The 19,214-nt window shown below is 46.0% G+C and overlaps 1 protein-coding gene across 3 annotated transcripts in view; it reads left to right on the forward strand.

Moving 5' to 3' along the window:
- The window catches only part of THRA (thyroid hormone receptor alpha), a 146,533-nt gene that overhangs the window by 46,280 nt on the left and 81,039 nt on the right, over window positions 1–19,214 (forward strand). Inside the window, exon 1 of one of the 3 annotated variants that reach the window (XM_044300237.1) lies at window positions 10,377–10,476. The exons of the other annotated variants lie outside the window; for them this stretch is intronic. The gene's annotated coding sequence lies outside the window, so the exon portion shown is untranslated. Of the gene's footprint in view, window positions 1–10,376; window positions 10,477–19,214 lie in introns of those variants that run through there. 3 annotated transcript variants of the gene reach the window in all.

Here is a 19,214-nt window from a genome sequence, read left to right on the forward strand (position 1 = left end):
TCCCAAACTGTCTTCCCACTGCTCCCCAGGTAGTCAGGGCAACCGACCGGCTCCAGGGTCTGATCTTTTCCCTCATAGACACGAAATTTGTGGGTATAGCCTGTGGCCCTTTCACAGAGCTTATACAATTTGACCCCATACCGGGCGCGCTTGCTTGGGATGTATTGTTTGAAGCCAAGGCGCCCGGTAAAATGTATTAGGGACTCGTCTATGCAGATGTTTTGCTCTGGGGTATAAATATCTGCAAATTTCAGGTTGAAATGGTCTATGAGGGGCCGAATTTTGTGGAGCCGGTCAAAAGCAGGGTGGCCCCTGGGACGGGAGGCGGTGTTGTCACTAAAGTGCAGGAAACGCAGGATGACCTCAAATCGTGTCCTGGACATAGCAGCAGAGAACATGGGCATGTGATGAATCGGGTTCGTGGACCAATATGACCGCAATTCATGCTTTTTTGTCAGGCCCATGTTGAGGAGGAGGCCCAGAAAAGTTTTAATTTCGGAAACTTGGACTGGTTTCCACCGGAAAGGCTGGGCATAATAGCTTCCCGGGTTAGCGGTTATAAATTGTGTGGCATACCGATTTGTTTCTGCCACAACTAAGTCTAAAAGCTCCGCAGTCAAGAACAGCTCAAAAAATCCCAGGGCCGAACCGATCTGAGCTGTCTCAACCCGAACTCCAGACTGGGCGGTGAAAGGGAAAACTACAGGTGCGGCTGAAGTTGGGGACTGCCAATCAGGGTTTGCCAGCACCTCTGGGATTCTAGGGGCTCTATGGGCACGTCTTTGCGGTGGCTGCGACGGGGTCACTACTGCACGTGCCACCGTACCAGCTTCAACTGCCCTTCTGGTGCTCGCTACTTCACCAGGTTGTACGGCAGTGCTGGTACTAGGTCCAGGAAGGGCTGGGCTGCTGGTGTATGCCTCACCACGTAATCCGACAGCACCAGCCCCACTCTGCTGCTCTTGAAGCGGATCCTGCGCAACCTGCGGTCTAGCGACACGGGGCTGGGTACGCCTGGTTCTATCAGGGACCTCAGCCTCCTCGTCCGAACTTTGGGTCAGAGAGCCACTGCTTTCTACAGGTTCGTATTCTGACCCGCTGGATTCATCAGATGAGGGTTCCCACTCCTCATCCGACTGGGTCAGAAGCCTGTAGGCCTCTTCAGAAGAATATCCCCTGTTAGACATGTGGGCAACTAAATTTAGGGGTATTCCCTGAGACTACCCAAGAAAAAAAAGCAAGCCTGTCTTACAAAGGGGAGCCTAGCGAAGTACCGGAGGCCGCTGCGGTTGATAAAAAATATCAAAACTGATTTTTTTATCGCCGCAGTGCGTGTAAATTGAATGTGCAGCGATCAAAAAAAAATTTTTTTTTTGTCACTGCGGTGGGGCGGGTGTGGGCGAACGCACGTGTGGGCGACCGATCAGGCCTGATCGGGCAAACACTGCGTTTTGGGTGGAGGGCGAACTAAAGTGACACTAGTACAATTATAGATCTGACCGTGATCAGTTTTGATCACTTCCAGATACTATAAAAGTACAAATGCTGATTAGCGATACGCTAATCAGCGAATAACGGACTGCGGTGCGGTGGGCTGGGCGCTAACCGATCCCTAAACTACCTAACCAAGGGGCCTAAACTATACTGAAACCTAACGGTCAATACCAGTGAAAAAAAAAAGTGACAGTTTGCACTGATCACTTTTTTCTTTTCACTTGTGATTGACAGGGGCGATCAAAGGGGTGATCAAAGGGTTAATTGGGGTTCAGGGGGGTGATCTGGGGCTAAGTGTGTAGTGTTGGTGTACTCACTGTGAAGCCTGCTCCTCTGCTGGATCCAGCCGACGAAAAGAACCAGCAGAGGAGCAGGCAGCCATATAACAGATCATATTTACAAATATGATCTGTTATTCGGCGCTCTGATTGGATTTTTAAAAAATCAGCAACCTGACGAAATACTTCTGTGCGAAATGCCGGCGCGAACTGCGCATGCGCGGGCGCATATTCGCGTCATCTCGCGTCTCGCGAGATGACGCGTATATGCGTGACTCTGCGCAGCGCTGCCACCTCCGGACCGCACATCTGCGTTAGGCGGTCCGGAGGTGGTTAAAGGGGGTGGATTTCCAATTCATAAAGTGGTGTGTCACTTAAATATGCCTTCAGTAATGATTGGTGGTGGTCCAACCTCTTAGAACCCCACTGATCTTGATAACTAGAGATGAGCGAATTTTATATTTTGAAATCGTTCACGCTTCGTTTGCGATCTATCCAATTTCCATTATGCAGGGGAGTCCTCTCCTGCTTAACGGAAACGGGACGGATCCATTAAGCAGGCCATAGACTTCTATTATGACGGAATGAATAATGGACTGCCTCTAAAATGCATTCCATTATGCATTCCGTAATAGAATTGCATTATGGTCCGTGGTAACGGAATCCATAACGCAATTTACCTTTTACCAGTAAACAAATTTTATAACCAGAAATTTGCTCATTTCTACTGATAACAATAAGCTGCAGAAGTGCTATAGAGCTGCAGCCCCTTTTTCTTTCTGTGAAGGGGCACTCCTAGCCAAAGGCCAGCTATCAAACTGTAAAATTTTATATATATTTTTTTTAATGCATTTAAATTCCTTACCTCCCTGACATCAGCAGGATTTTATTGTGCGGTGCTGCCTTTCATTTCTCTGTTTAGATCCATTCCATGTTTTAGCAGAAAAAAAAAAAAACCATAAGGCCTCTTTCCCATGGGCGTGTGCGCCCCGTGGTCGTGCCGCGGCCTGCAATGCACGAGCCGCAGTGGATGGGTCCGCGATCCGGCCGTTCCGGAAAAAAATAGAACATGTTCTATCTTTTTGCGGAACGGAAGTACGGGACGAAACCCCACGGAAGAACTCCGTAGTGCTTCCGTAGGGTTCCGTTCCGCACCATTCCGCATCTCCGGATTTCCCATTGAAGTGAATGGGTCCGCACACGCCCGTGGGAAAGAGGCCTAAATGTGAACTGGGTCCTACTATATTGTTTAGTACTATGCAGGGGAATATTTTGCTCGCAATCAGCCACTATCTTGGGGGGACTCAACAATCAATGAAAAGAACAGATCACCCCACAAAAAGAGACCTCCCACAGCTCCATACACATACAAAAAAAAAAGGTTATACGGGTCAGAATATGGCGATGAATTATTATTTTTTTTTTTCAGTATTTAAAATGCAAGAACAACTATACAAATGTGGTATCACCACATAGGTAATGCCATAAAAACAAAACTCAGAAAACTGAGGTGGAATTTTTCCAGCTCCCCACTACATCCTTAAAGGGGTTGTCTCACTTCAGCAAATAGCATTTATTATGTAGAGGAAGTTAGTAGAAGCCACTTATTGTTGGTGCGAACGGAAAAATAAAAAAGCTATGGTTCTGGGAAGGCTGGGAGTAAAAAACAGAAACTGGCCCAGTCCTGGTTTATTTTAAAGTATTAACACTTGAGATTCTTATACTGCTCTCTATATTGTATGTCCAAAAGTAATACAAATAATCCAAACAAACATGACAAAATGCACATATTTATTTATGCACTTATATAGCGCTACTATATCCGCAGCGCATTACAGACATTAGTATCAAACTGTCCCCAACGGGGCTCACAATCTAAGGTCCCTGTCAGTAAGTGTTTGGACTGTGGGAGGAAACCGGTGTACCCCCACGCAGACACGGGGAGAACTTACAAACTCCATCCAGATGTTGAACCTAGGACCCCAGCGCTGCAAGGCACCAATGCTAATCACTGAGCCACCGTGCTATTTCTACTTGGGAATTATAATGTACTGTATATTATGGTGCACCGACATAAAGATGAGCTCTGCAGGTTGCATCTCAGAAGGGATTTTCACAGCGAAGGGGTTAATTGGTTGTAAGAAGACATCAGAGGAAATGTGGGGTGTGCTCTGTATGTGCATGTGGAGACCTGCCGCATATGAGCAGAGGGGGGTGAATAATCCCAGAAGAGGTCATGAACTAGCAGGCAGTGCTCTCTGTATGTTGTGTGTGAGACTGTAGTGAGCTCATATTCAAGTGAAAGTGTGACTTGAGCATCGTGAAAGTCTTGAGATGATTGGGATGCAGATGAGGTGATCATTCTTGCCCTTTTAAAAGAGGGTGTAATTATTATTTTTTGCAGAACCCACAACATGCCTCCTATTTACCAGTTATTAAACCTTCTGCTGCTGAGCTGAGAACCTCACCGCTTCCTCTCGACATGCAGTCTCCAACCTAAGGCTCCTTTCACACGGCCGAGTTTTCCGCGCGGGTGCAATGCGTGAGGTGAACGCACTGAATCCGGACCCATTCATTTCTATGGGGCTGTGCACATGAGCAGTGATTTTCACGCATCACTTTTGCGTTGCGTGAAAATCGCAGCATGCTCTATTCTGTGCGTTTTTCACGCAACGCAGGCCGCATAGAAGTGAATGTGTCTGCGTGAAAATCGCAAGCATCCGCAAGCAAGATTTTCACTCACGGTTGCTAGGAGACGATCGGGATGGGGACCCGATCATTATTATTTTCCCTTATAACATGGTTATAAGGGAAAATAATAGCATTCTGAATACAGAATGCATAGTACAATAGGGCTGGAGGGGTTAAAAAAATAATAATAATAATTTAACTCACCTTAATCCACTTGTTCGCGCAGCCGGCATCTCTTCTGTCTTCATTTGTGAGGAAAAGGACCTTTGATGATGTCACTACACTCATCATATGGCCCGTCACATGATCCATCACCATGGTAAAATACCATGTGATGGACCATGTGATGAGCGTACTGACGTCATCAAAGGTCCTTTTCCTCACAGATGAAGACAGAAGAGATGCCGGCTGCGCGAACAAGTGGATTAAGGTGAGTTAAATTATTTTTTCTTTTTTTAACAGCCCTATTTTACTTAGCATTCTGTATTCAGAATGCTATTATTTTCCCTTATAACCATGTTACTTCAGTGAAGAAGTCCTGGTCTGGGTACCACAGTCAGTTTTTTATCACGCACGTGGAAAACACATTGCACCCGCGCGATAAAAACTGAACAACGGAACGCAATCGCAGTCAAAACTGACTGCAATTGGGTACCTACTCGCGCGGGTTTGCCACAACGCATCCGGACACGCTTGTGTGAAAGGGGCCTAAGACTTTCCAGCTTTGGTGAACTACAACCTCAGACATGCTTGTTGTACATTCACCGAGGCTGGAGAGCCATTGCTATAGTCAGTCACTAAGGTGTCTGATAATTTCACTAATGCTGTTGATGTATATTGCACCCAGACTCTTTCGGGGCCCAGTCTAACACCAGTTCTTGGGCGCAAGTACAGATGTATCCTATTTGCTACATGGGGATAATAGCATTAGACTTCTTGTTGCATTTCCGGTGTCTGTGTGTAGAATTGTTCAACAGGGTCCTAAAAGTTTGTTTTTCATATTATAGGTTTCCATCCAAGAAATGTATCACCAGAAATAGTTCTTTGCTGCAGAAGAGCATCAGTTTTGAGTTTTTTTCCCCCGTTAAAATGCTGCAGGAGAGCATAAAAGCCCATGTTAATCAGTTATCCATAGTTTACAGAGAGTACACCAGATGAAGCGTTCCTTCCCGACAATAGCCTGCTAGTTAGTGGTGAAGAACGCTGCATGTAAATCTCCTCCACAGTATGGGGAGGAGCGATCGCTAATGCCATCGCTCTTCCCCATACTGACTCGTTGTTTTAGCGTTTTGCTTGTTCATCGGGGAATCGGCGGTACATTTACAACGCCAGATAATTGATGACAAGCGTTTGTTTGAACACCTGTTAACAGTTATATTAGGGATTCTCGTCCGCTTGTAAATGGCCCTCAACTTTGCAATTCCCTCAGTGGACACAACTTTTGGACTTAGGCTATGTTCACATCTGAGACTGTTCGTAACATAAGCCATGACAGCACTTGAAGTGTCGTACGACAGGCCCCATTTATAATGTGGTCCTTCATGGTATCCGTAGTTCTGATAAAGTTACAATTGTGCTGCATGCTGCTCTCTTCTTGCTGTCAAGTGCAACAAGTTCAATAGTAAACGGAAATACACTGGTCTGTGCTTATCAAGGTAATTTCCTCTTCAGTTGCTCAATAGAGCATACATTATACCAGCGACAAGTCATTGTTTCCACCTTGAAATCATACAACAACTTTCAGTTGAGGATGGTTAAGCCTTGCATTCATTAGGGTATGTTCATGCATACAGGCTGTTCTGGCAGAGCATGCCTGAACTGACCAGATTCGGCATAGCTGGATAATGCTGTTCATGCCTGAATCCCCTTTGACTATAATGGGATCAGGTGGGGAAAATAACAAAATAGCGGCTTTAAGCCGGACAAAAAGCCGTGCATGCAAGACTTTTTTTCTGGCCAAAACCCAGCATTTATGATGGGTAGTGGCCAGATACTGGGCGCATCTCAATATAGTCAATAGAATACACCGGTGCATGGCGTTATCTGGCTACGCGGATCTGGTGAACTCCACCAGGCTGTTTTTCTGCCGGAGCAGTCAGATTTCTAAATGCATATGTGAACATAGCATTAATAGTGATTAGGGATGAGCGAACTTGTTTTCAAGGTTCGGGTTATCTAAGAATTCTGTTATGGATTCCGCTACCACGGACCATAACTAATAACCCGAACCTTGTTCGCCGAACTTGAAAACACAACTTCGCTCAACACTAGTAGTGATCTGTAGAGACAATGGGGGAGATTTATCAAACTGATGCAAAGGAAAACTGGCTTTTTTGTCCATAGCAACCAATCAGATTCCACCTTTTCCATTGAAGTGCATAGGACCGCACCCGAGACGCAAAAAATGCGTCTCATATGCGGAACCAAACCGAGGTCGTGTGAATGAACCCTAACAATGTACATTTCCTAGCAACCATCAGTGAAAAACGCATTGCATCCAGGTGCAATCAGTTTTTTTACTGAAAACCCATTTACTTCAATGGAACCAGAGCTGTGTGAAAAACGCAGAATATAGAACATGCTCCGATTTTTTTTCTGAATGCAGAAATGATGCACAGACCCATTGAAATGAGTGGGATTCAGTCAGCTTCACGTATTGCACACTGACGGAAAACTCGCCCGTGTGAAAGGGGCCTAAGTGTTTTGTGTTTGCGTTCAGTGTCTTGACCTGGTTTGCAGGCCGTCTGCAGATATATAGTGTCCTGAGTGTGTCATGCCCACTTCTGGTGCTTGGTTTTGATATGATTTTAGTGTACACGACAGAGACAGTTGTGTAGATCTGGAGAGGGTACCCTTGCAGACATTGTGCGGATGCCTATTTTGGTACTTCTATGAATGTCTGTATTGTGGTAGTGTCTAGTTCAAGAAATCAAATATTTCCTGCATACATAGAAGCTATCATTTCTCTGTATTTAGAACCCAACTTCTTATGCCCCCCCATTCCCCCACCCCCTAACTTTAACTCTTTGGAAATGCTCCTTAAAACCATTCTAAAAAAATAGACAAGTGAGTCAAGAGGCGTATACCGTGCAATTGAGCTAAATGCTTCTTTTCCATATACCAAGGGTCATGTCTGCCTCCCCCACACCTCCAGATGTATTACTGATAGTAAAGATAATATTGCCATCTCTATAATTCAGTATCCTGATACCGTTTTATTTCCAGTGCTTATAACTGTGGTTGGACAGCTACAGTGCGGATATTGAGATATGGCACTAAGTGCTTTATGCTTTTACGTTTCTCCAGGGTGCCAGACCCTACAGACATGAATGTTTTTGGTATGGTGGAGGCGAGTAATTCTAGAACATAGGCCTCCTGCACACGAATGTATTCGTTTCGTTCCGTGCCGCAGTCCCCAATGCACGGGCAACCTCCATGCGGCCGCCGGGGATGGATCCAGACCCATTCAACTTGAATCGGTCGGCATCTGTCCGTTCTGCAAAAAGATAGAGCATGTTCTATCTTTTTGCCGGACGGAAGTACGGAACGGAACCCCACAGAAGCACTCCGTAGTGTTCCATTCCATGCTTCCCTTCCGCATCTCCGGATTTGCAGACCCATTCAAGTCAATAGGTCTGAATCCATGATGCGGAATGCGCACAGAAGGGTGCCTGTGTATTGCAGATCTGCATATGCAGTCCGCAATACAGCAATGGGACACCTACGTTCGTGTGCAGAAGGCCTTAGTGTGAGGAGAAGCCAGAAAATGAACACTTTAAATAAGAATTCTTATTTAAAGTGGTTTTCCAGACTCCTGATATTGGAACGGTTATTAAAGAGATTGTCCAGGCTGCTGTATGTCTAGGGGACAGCGGACAGGAAGAGAGAAGGAAGTCTCCTCATACAGCTGATCAGCGAGGGTGCCGGGTGTCGAACCACCGCCGATCTGATATTGATGACCTATCCTGAGGATAGGTCATCAATAGAAAAAGCCCTCACAACCCCTTTAACAGCCGCTTGGTGAGGTTCCGACACCCCCCACCCCCACCGATCTGCTGCTCCCTGCATCTTCTTGCAACAGAACTAGTTCTCGAATGTAGCAGGAACAACAGCTCCATTCAAAGTGTAGTGGCCATTCTGGGTTACTGCAGGTAATCTCCCATGGAAGTAAAAGTAACCCAACACAGCCATACACTTTGAACGGAGCTGTGCTTCCTGTTCCATTTAAAGTGTTAGTTCCAGTGCAGGAGGCTGCAGGGAACAGCTGACCGGACCCTCACTGATTGATATTAATTACCTATCCTGGTAATATCAGGAGCCTGGAAAACCCCTTTAATTAACAAATTTTGAGACTTGAACCAAGCTCCAGATGTGTATGAATCTCTTCATCAGAAAACTGCGCAGACCACTCTTCTTACTTATAGTTTATTATTGGCCAAGCCCTCCCATTTTGTTGGAATCGGTCATCTATCTAATGTTTATGGGTTCCTCCCGACAATTCCCCCAACAGCAAATTTGGGGGTAAGTAAGGATTGGGCTGTTGGATTCAACATGTCTGATCCTTGTTCTTGGAGCATTAAGCTGCCACCAGAGGAGTCCGACTTCAACTTACAGCTCTCTCTTTGTTCAGAACACATGCCGCTCAGCCAAGCCAAATGTGTATTGGGGGAATTGGGAAAGATAGCTGCTGGCCTAACAAGCCTGTCCAGCTGACAGGTATCTCACTTGTATTGCCAGCCAAACAGCCAAGATGTGATTATGGACTCGATTCTGGTCCTATCTACTTCGAGTATAAGGACTCATTCACACTTCCGGGATGACATCAGTGACAAGATTGTCAATTGTTCATCCGTGAAGATGTCCATGAAGGATTCATGTTTGGTCCGTGTGTAAGTTTTGTGCCCTCTGTGTGTCCTACGCAGTGTCGGACTGGGGTACCTAGGGACCACCAGTAAAATGTATTTTGGGTGCCCACCGTACGGATACATTCAAATATAATAAATAATCTAACAAGTTTTTTATATGAACATAAGCTGGTTGAGGTTCTGTACATTGAATATATGTATGTAGTGTACAAAATCTAATGTGTTATGTGCCACTTGTGCAGGGCTCAGGGGCCCACCGGGGGATTCCCCTGTACCCCAGTCCGAGCCTGGTCCTACGTATTGCACAGACATTGCTCAGCTTTTCAAGAGCATCTCCTGGCAACGATCCAAAAAACATGGATGTCATCCTTGTTGTGTCGGTGTTTTTTTCATGGACCCATAGACTATAATGTGCATGAAGGATCCATAAACCTAGTCAAAAATAGGGCATGCTTCTGTGGTGTAACTCCGGACCGTAGTAAATCACGGATTTGGGAATATACACATTAAAATCAGTGTGTGTGTGCTGTCAGGAGAACACAGACTATCTTATTGAATGCTGCCCCCCGCCAACCACTTTGCTTCTTTGCATGGAGACGTTTCTCTCCGCTGTGACGATCTCCGTGGCACACGCCCTCCAGCTGCAGCGTGATCTCACAAAACCTACTAATTCTCCTAAGACCATGCTGCATACTCTCTGCCGGCAGAGTGCTTCACTCTGACCAGAGTCTGCTTTTGGCAGCGACATCTCACTCCGCTCAGTGAGACGCTGTCCCAGTAGGACAGGGATCAGCAACCTCCGACACTCCAGCTGTGGTGAAACTACGACTCCCAGCATGCACACCTGCTTGGCTGTTCTCAGAACTCCCTTAGAAGTGAACGGAGCATGCTGGGAGTTGTAGTTTCGCAACAACTGGAGTGCCGTAGGTGTCTGACCCCTGCAGTAGGAGATGGTATGCAGCATGGTCTCGCAAGAATTAGTAAGTCTCACGAGATCAGGCTGCAGCTGGAGGATGTGTGTGACGGACGTCGTCACAGCGGAGAGAAACCTCCCCGTGCAAAGAAGCGAGGTAGTGAGCCACACCTCTATGGCTGGTCACTTCAGATTGACATGTGTGGTGCTGGAAGTTTATGGGGACAAGAACGAGGTGAGAGGGGCAGGAACCTAGGGTAAAGCATGCCATGCGCAGGGAAGCAGCAGCACAGTGTTTGGTGACAGGTCCTCTTTAACTTATTCTCTGCAGTTTTAGTAAATATCCTTCTAGACCTTAGATCCATGCAATGCACTTTTTACCTCCTTTATCTTTTGGTCTCAATTCAGCGTCTTAGGCTACGTCTACACGATGACATTTGTCGCGCGACAGATAGGGCACAACTACACTGCAACATTTGTAGTGCAACATTTTGTTGCACCAATGCTGCACGACAATTTTTATAATGGCAGTCTATGGTGTCGCACTGCAACATGCTGCGACTGCGACGCAACAGTCGCAGAAAAATCCATCTCGACACCGTAGACTGCCATTATAAAAATTGTCGCGCAACATTGGTGTAGACGTAGCCTAAATGTCCTTCTCTTTCATTCAGTCTCTTTAGGGTACAACCACACAGCGCGGCTATTAACAATGCAGATTGACTAAACAGTGCGGTCTTCATTAGTTAACTAGATCCATCAGTAGCCTATACGGCCGCCTGGTACTCAACCACAGAGCGGCTGCGTTGAACCATGACATGACCGCGTTGTGTGGTTGTACCCTAAAGTAATGATACCTTTCTTAAATTCCTGTTAGGGTATAAACTGCTTGTCTGTGCACCTCCTTCTCACAGGAGCCTTCTCAAACAGTTGATCGGCGAGGGTCCCTGGTGTCGGACTGCCACCGATCAGATACTGATGGTCTATCTAGAGCAGGCATGGCCAACCTGCAGCTCTCCAGCTGTTGTAAAACTACAACTCCCACCATGCCCTGCTGTAGGCTGATAGCTGTAGACTGTCCAGGCATGATGAGAATTGTAGTTTTGCAACAGCTGGAGAGCTTCAGGTTGGCCATGCCTGATCTAGAGGATAGGTCATCAGTATAAACATCTTGGATAACCTCTTTAATGCTTTAAGGGTATGGCTACACAGCGACACTGGTCACGAGAAAGCTGTCGCGGCCAGGATATCGCAGTGTAGCAGTTATCCCATAGAAATGAATACGATATTTGCGACTGCGACCCTTGAATCGCAAAGAATCCAACTTTGCTCTGCATGTGTCATCTGTGTTCTGTTGGTGATTTTCAAAGACCCATAGACTTCAATGGGAGTGTTTGGTCCGCAGCATAGAGCAAACTAGTCAGTGGAAAAGCAGGGATATGTGAATAACACATTAAAATCAATGGATCTGTGTGCAGACAGCACATGTCCCTGATTCACTGATGTGTGGAAGAGTCTATGGACAAAATAGCGCAGCACGCTGTGCTCTTTTCTCCTCCTTTTTTTTTTTTTTAATAGAGTCTGCATTGAGGTTCCTAATGGATCCTTGAACACAGATATAAATGAAGCCTTAATTTGCAAATGTGTTTTTAGTCCTGTTCATGTAAGAAAAAAAATCTGGTCATGCTCTAGCATCCCATGACGGAAAGCAAACCGCAGCATGCTGCGATTTGTTCTCCGGTATAAGGACGGAATGGAATGCATTTTGGAGTAATCCGTTCTGTTCAGTTACATTTTGTCCCCATTGACAATGAATGGGGACAAAACGGAACCTTTTTTTTTTTGGGCATTGAGACCCTATGACGGATCTCAATATCGGAAAATATTAACACTAGTGTGAAATTAGCCTTATACCTATGTGCATGACACGCCTTTGGTCATTGGCTATAACAGTTTTGTGCAACACAGATCTGCCCAGGATTAAAGGGAGTGTCTGACATCAGCATTTCACATTTGTAACCCTTCCCATAGCTTTCTAGAATCCTTACAGTTAATAAAAACGTTACCTTTAGCATCAATCCTGGACTTATAAAACCGTCAAAAAACATCTTTGTAACATATGCAAATGAGGGCTTGCAAGTGCCCAGTGGCGGCGTTACCCTCGTAGGTGCCCTGCTAGCTCAGCCTTTTCTTTGCTTCCCCCCGTCCATCCTTTCCCTCTGACCGCCTATCTACTAACTTGTTGTTTCACCGAGATCCCGCGCCTGCGCACTCAGTCCGTCGGCCGGTGCATGCGCACTGCGATGCCCATTCCTTGTACGGCATCACAATAATTAATGCACATGTGCCGGCTAACGGTGCGAAGCCGGCGAATGCGCATTAATTACTGTGATGCCGTACAAGGAATGGGCATCGCAGTGCGCATGCGCCGGCCGACGAACTGAGTGCGCAGGCGCGGGATCTCGGTAAAACAAGTTAGTAGATAGGCGGTCAGAGGGAAAGGATGGTAGAAGGGGCGGGGGGAAGCAAAGAAAAGGCTGAGCTAGCAGGGCACCTATGAGGGTAACGCCGCCACTGGGCACTTGCGAGCCCTCATTTGCATATGTTACAAAGATGTTTTTTGACGGTTTTATAAGTCAAGGATTGATGCTAAAGGTAACGTTTTTATTAACTGTAAGGATTCTAGAAAGCTATGGGAAGGGTTACAAACGTGAAATGCTGATGTCAGACACTCCCTTTAACCACTTCAGCCCCGCTAGGTGAAACCCCCTTCATGACCAGAGCACTTTTTACACTTCGGCACTACACTCCTTTCACCGTTTATCGCTCGGTCATGCAACTTACCACCCAAATGAATTTTACCTCCTTTTCTTCTCACTAATGGAGCTTTCATTTGGTGGTATTTCATTGCTGCTGACATTTTTACTTTTTTTGTTATTAATCAAAATGTAACGATTTTTTTGCAAAAAAAATGACATTTTTCACTTTCAGCTGTAAAACTTTGCAAAAAAAACGACATCCATATATAAATTTTTCGCCAAATTTATTGTTCTACATGTCTTTGATAAAAAAAAAATGTTTGGGCAAAAAAAATGGTTTGGGTAAAAGTTATAGCATTTACAAACTATGGTACAAAAATGTGAATTTCCGCTTTTTGAAGCAGCTCTGACTTTCTGAGCACCTGTTATGATTCCTGAGGTTCTACAATGCCCAAACAGTAGAAAACCCCCACAAATGACCCCATTTCGGAAAGTAGACACCCTTAGGTATTCGCTGATGGGCATAGTGAGTTCATAGAACTTTTTATTTTTTGTCACAAGTTAGCGGAAAATGATGATGATTTTATTTTTTTTATTTTTTTCTTACAAAGTCTCATATTCCACTAACTTGCGACAAAAAATAAAAAATTCTAGGAACTCGCCATGCCCCTTACGGAATACCTTGGGGTGTCTTCTTTCCAAAATGGGGTCACTTGTGGCGTAGTTATACTGCCCTGGCAATTTAGGGGCCCAAATGTGTGAGAAGAACTTTGCAATCAAAATGTGTAAAAAATGACCGGTGAAATCCGAAAGGTGCACTTTGGAATGTGCCCCTTTGCCCACCTAGGCTGCAAAAAAGTGTGACACATCTGGTATCGCCGTACTCAGGAGAAGTTGGGGAATGTGTTTTGGGGTGTCATTTTACATATACCCATGCTGGGTGAGAAAAATATCTTGGTCAAATGCCAACTTTGTATAAAAAAATGGGAAAAGTTGTCTTTTGCCAAGATATTTCTCTCATCCAGCATGGGTATATGTAAAATGACACCCCAAAACACATTCCCCAACTTCTCCTGAGTACAGCGATACCAGATGTGTCACACTTTTTTGCTGCCAAGGTGGGCAAAGGGGCACATATTCCAAAGTGCACCTTTCAGATTTTGCAGGCCATTTTTTACACATTTTGATTGCAAGGTACTTCTCACACATTTGGGCCCCTAAATTGCCAGGGCAGTATAACTACGCCACAAGTGACCCCATTTTGGAAAGAAGACACCCCAAGGTATTCCGTGGGGGGCATGGCGAGTTCCTAGAATTTTTTATTTTTTGTCACAAGTTAGCGGAAAATGATTTTTTTTTTTCTCTTTTTTCCTTACAAAGTCTCATATTCCACTAACTTGCGACAAAAAATAAAAAATTCTAGGAACTCGCCATGCCCCTCACGGAATACCTTGGGGTGTCTTCTTTCCAAAATGGGGTCACTTGTGGCGTAGTTATACTGCCCTGGCAATTTAGGGGCCCAAATGTGTGAGAAGTACCTTTCAATCAAAATGTGTAAAAAATGGCCTGCAAAATCTGAAAGGTGCACTTTGGAATATGTGCCCCTTTGCCCACCTTGGCAGCAAAAAAGTGTGACACATCTGGTATCGCCGTACTCAGGAGAAGTTGGGGAATGTGTTTTGGGGTGCCATTTTACATATAACCATGCTGGGTGAGAGAAATATCTTGGCAAAAGACAACTTTTCCTATTTTTTTATACAAAGTTGGCATTTGACCAAGATATTTTTCTCACCCAGCATGGGTATATGTAAAATGACACCCCAAAACACATTCCCCAACTTCTCCTGAGTACGGTGATACCAGATGTGTGACACTTTTTTGCAGCCTAGATGCGCAAAGGGGCCCAAATTCCTTTTAGGAGGGCATTTTTAGACATTTGGATCCCAGACTTCTTCTCACACTTTCGGGCCCCTAAAAAGCCAGGGCAGTATAAATACCCCACATGTGACCCCACTTTGGAAAGAAGACACCCCAAGGTATTCAATGAGGGGCCTGGCGAGTTCCTAGAAATTTTTTATTTTTTGCATAAGTTAGCGGAAATTGATTTTTTTGGTTTTTTTCTCACAAAGTCTCACTTTCCGCTAACTTAGGACAAAAATTTCAATCTTTCATGGACTCAATATGCCCCTCAGCGAATACCTTGGGGTGTCTTCTTTCCGAAATGGGGTCACATGTGGGGTATTTATACTGCCCTGGCATTTTAGGGGCCCTAAAGCGTGAGAAGAAGTCTGGAATATAAATGTCTAAAAATGTTTACGCATTTGGATTCCGTGAGGGGTATGGTGCGTCCATGTGAGATTTTATTTTTTGACACAAATTAGTAGAATATGAGACTTAGTAAGAAAAAACAAAAACAAACAAAAAATTTCCGCTAACTTGTGCCAAAAAAAATGTCTGAATGGAGCCTTACAGGGGGGGGGGGGGGTGATCAATGACAGGGGGGGTGATCAATGACATGGGGGTGATCAATGACAGGGGAGTAATCACCCATATAGACTCCCGGATCACCCCCCTGTCACTGATCACCCCCCCTGTAAGGCTCCATTCAGACATCCGCATGATTTTTTACGGATCCATGGATACATGGATCGGATCCACAAAACACATGCGGACGTCTGAATGGAGCCTTACAGGGGGGTTATCAATGACAGGGGGTGATCAGGGTGATCACCCCCCTGTCACTGATCACCTTCCCTGTAAGGATCCATTCAGACATCCGCATGATTTTTTACGGATCCATGGATACATGGATCGGATCCACAAAACACATGCGGACGTCTGAATGGAGCCTTACAGGGGGGTTATCAATGACAGGGGGTGATCAGGGTGATCACCCCCCTGTCACTGATCACCCCCCCTGTAAGGCTCCATTCAGACATCCGCATGATTTTTTACGGATCCATGGATACATGGATCGGATCCACAAAACACATGCGGACGTCTGAATGGAGCCTTACAGGGGGGTTATCAATGACAGGGGGTGATCAGGGTGATCACCCCCCTGTCACTGATCACCCCCCCTGTAAGGATCCATTCAGACATCCGCATGATTTTTTACGGATCCATGGATACATGGATCGGATCCACAAAACACATGCGGACGTCTGAATGGAGCCTTACAGGGGGGTTATCAATGACAGGGGGTGATCAATGACAGGGGGTGATCAGGGAGTGTATATGGGTGATCACCCGCCTGTCATTGATCACCCCCCTGTAAGGCTCCATTTAGACGTCCGTATGCGTTTTGCGGATCCGATCCATGTATCCGTAAAAATCATACGGACGTCTGAACGGAGCCTGACAGGGGGGTGATCAATGACAGGGGGGTGATCAATGACAGGGGGGTGATCAATGACAGGGGGGTGATCAATGACAGGGGGGTGATCAATGACAGGGGGGTGATCAATGACAGGGCGGTGATCAGGGAGTTTATATGGGGTGATCATGGGTGATCAGGGGTTTATAAGGGGTTAATAAGTGACGGAGGGGGGGTGTAGTGTAGTGTGGTGTTTGGTGCGACTGTACTGACCTACCTGAGTCCTCTGGTGGTCGATCCTAACAAAAGGGACCACCAGAGGACCAGGTAGGAGGTATATTAGACGCTGTTATGAAAACAGCGTCTAATATACCTGTTAGGGGTTAAAAAATTCGGATCTCCAGCCTGCCAGCGAGCGATCGCCGCTGGCAGGCTGGAGATCCACTCGCTTACCTTCCGTTCCTGTGAGCGCGCGCGCCTGTGTGCGCGCGTTCACAGGAAATCTCGCGTCTCGCGAGATGACGCATATATGCGTGACTGTGCACAGGGCTGCCACCTCCGGACCGCACATCTGCGTTAGTGATCAAAAAAAAATTTTTTTTTTGTCACTGCGGTGGGGCGGGTGTGGGCGAACACACATGTGGGCGACCGATCAGGCCTGATCGGGCAAACACTGCGTTTTGGGTGGAGGGCGAACTAAAGTGACACTAGTACTATTATAGATCTGACCGTGATCAGTTTTGATCACTTCCAGATACTATAAAAGTACAAATGCTGATTAGCGATACGCTAATCAGCGAATAACGGACTGCGGTGCGGTGGGCTGGGCGCTAACTGATCGCTAACTACCTAACCAAGGGACCTAAACTATACCTAAAACCTAACGGTCAATAACAGTGAAAAAAAAAAGTGACAGTTTGCACTGATCACTTTTTTCTTTTCACTTGTGATTGACAGGGGTGATCAAAGGGGTGATCAAAGGGTTAATTGGGGTTCAGGGGGGGTGATCAGGGGCTATAGTGTAGTGTTTGGTGTACTCACTGTGAAGCCTGCTCCTCTGCTGGATCCAACCGACGAAAAGAACCAGCAGAGGAGCAGGCAGCCATATAACAGATCATATTTACTAATATGATCTGCTATCTGGCACTTTGAATGGATTTTTTAAAAATCAGCAACCTGCCAGCCGCGATCATTGGCTGGCAGGTTGCTGACGAAATACCTCTGTGCGAAATGCCGGCGCGAACTGCGCATGCGCGCGCGCGCGCGCGCGCGCGCATAGTCGTGTCATCTCGCGAGATGACGCGTATATGCGTGACTGTGCGCAGCGCTGCCACCTCCGGAACGCACATGTGCGTTAGGCGGTCCGGAGGTGGTTAAGAAGCAGGATGGTTGGTACATGGTCATTGCAAAGGCTGCTATTTCAGGTGAAAATAGTGGGACTGGTGTAACAAGGAGAAAAAATATTAAAGATCTGTGGCTTACCCGACACATACACTATATAAGATTTGTTGTATTCTTTTTAACTGCTATGTATTCCATTTTAAAACTTTGGCTAATAATGGAGGTCAACATGCTCAGAGCTTGTGTACACGGTATTCGTGTTGCGTCCATGTTTTTTCACGGACCCATAGACTCAATGGAGGGGTTTGGTCTGGATCATTGACCAAAGTAGTGCATGTTTCTGTTATTTTGTTTTTTACTGACACATTCAGATCAGTGGTATGTGTGCTGTCCATGCGGACAAGGCCTTAGTTGTGTGCCTATTACATAGACTCCATCATAAAATGAAGGGTGGTTGAAGTAAAATTGAGGAACAAGTCATCATAAAAGAAACCTGGTGGACAGTGATGCTAAATAATTACCCTTTTGATGATCATTTCTTCTCTTTTTCTTGGCTCTACAACTCTCACTTTCCCCCCAATATCTGCCTTTCATGCCTGATTAATATATAGTCCTGGAAGATCTAAGGGCCGTCTTCTTTCAGATCAGGGCAGTGAAGGTGGAAAATCTTCCCCAGAAGGTGCTGTCCTCTCAGCACCATCTGCACATAGCGGCGCTGTTTAAGGCAGTCTGTTTTTTCAATGGAGTGAGCAGGAAGGTTGATTCAGCGTGGCACATAACTTGGAGCTCCTCATGCAAAGTATTTAACAGGGACGTCAATCAAATAAGTAGTAGCAATTTTATGTCTTCTGTCGCAGAGGAGTATTAGACCCCCTTCAAGGGAATCTGTCCCCCTCAGCAAGCCCTACATGCCCAGTATGATACTCCTGCCGCTGACTCCAGTTCGGTAATTTGTATGTTGATGCTCACCCCCCATTCCCCTGCTATGTGCCCATCAAACGATCTGAGGAATGCATAGAGAGGACTTCTACCGGAGTCCTCTCCATTATGTGCGCATGAACAGCAGTCCTCTCAATGAATTCCATGGCAGGTTTGCGGATGCACAGCAGGGGAATTAGGGTTCGCATCAGCAAATTACTATCTGAAGTCATTGGCAGGTGTTCTATACATGTATTACTGTCCTTATTAGGGCTTGCTGAAGGTGGCAGATTCCCTTTAAAGGGATTATGCAGGAAATGATAATGATGACCTATCCTCACGTTGGTAGGGGTCCGAGTCCTGGCACCCCCGCTGATCAGCTATTCCAGGATCTTACTGGAGCTCTGGTGAGCGTGGCGGGATCCCGGCAGCTCAGCAAGCATAACGCTGTGTATGGTATTGCAGCTGAGCCCCATTCACTTCAATAGGGTTGAGCTGCAACTAGGCCATGTGACCAATGGACACTTGGCCTAGGAAGAGGCCGCAGCGCACACACGGAGCGCAGGCCTCTTCTGACAGCTGATTGGTGGGGGTGGCAGACCTGAGGATAGGTCATCAATATTATGTCAAGAATAATTC

This window comes from Bufo gargarizans, chromosome 6, assembly GCF_014858855.1.
Source record: "Bufo gargarizans isolate SCDJY-AF-19 chromosome 6, ASM1485885v1, whole genome shotgun sequence".
NCBI lineage: Eukaryota > Metazoa > Chordata > Amphibia > Anura > Bufonidae > Bufo > Bufo gargarizans.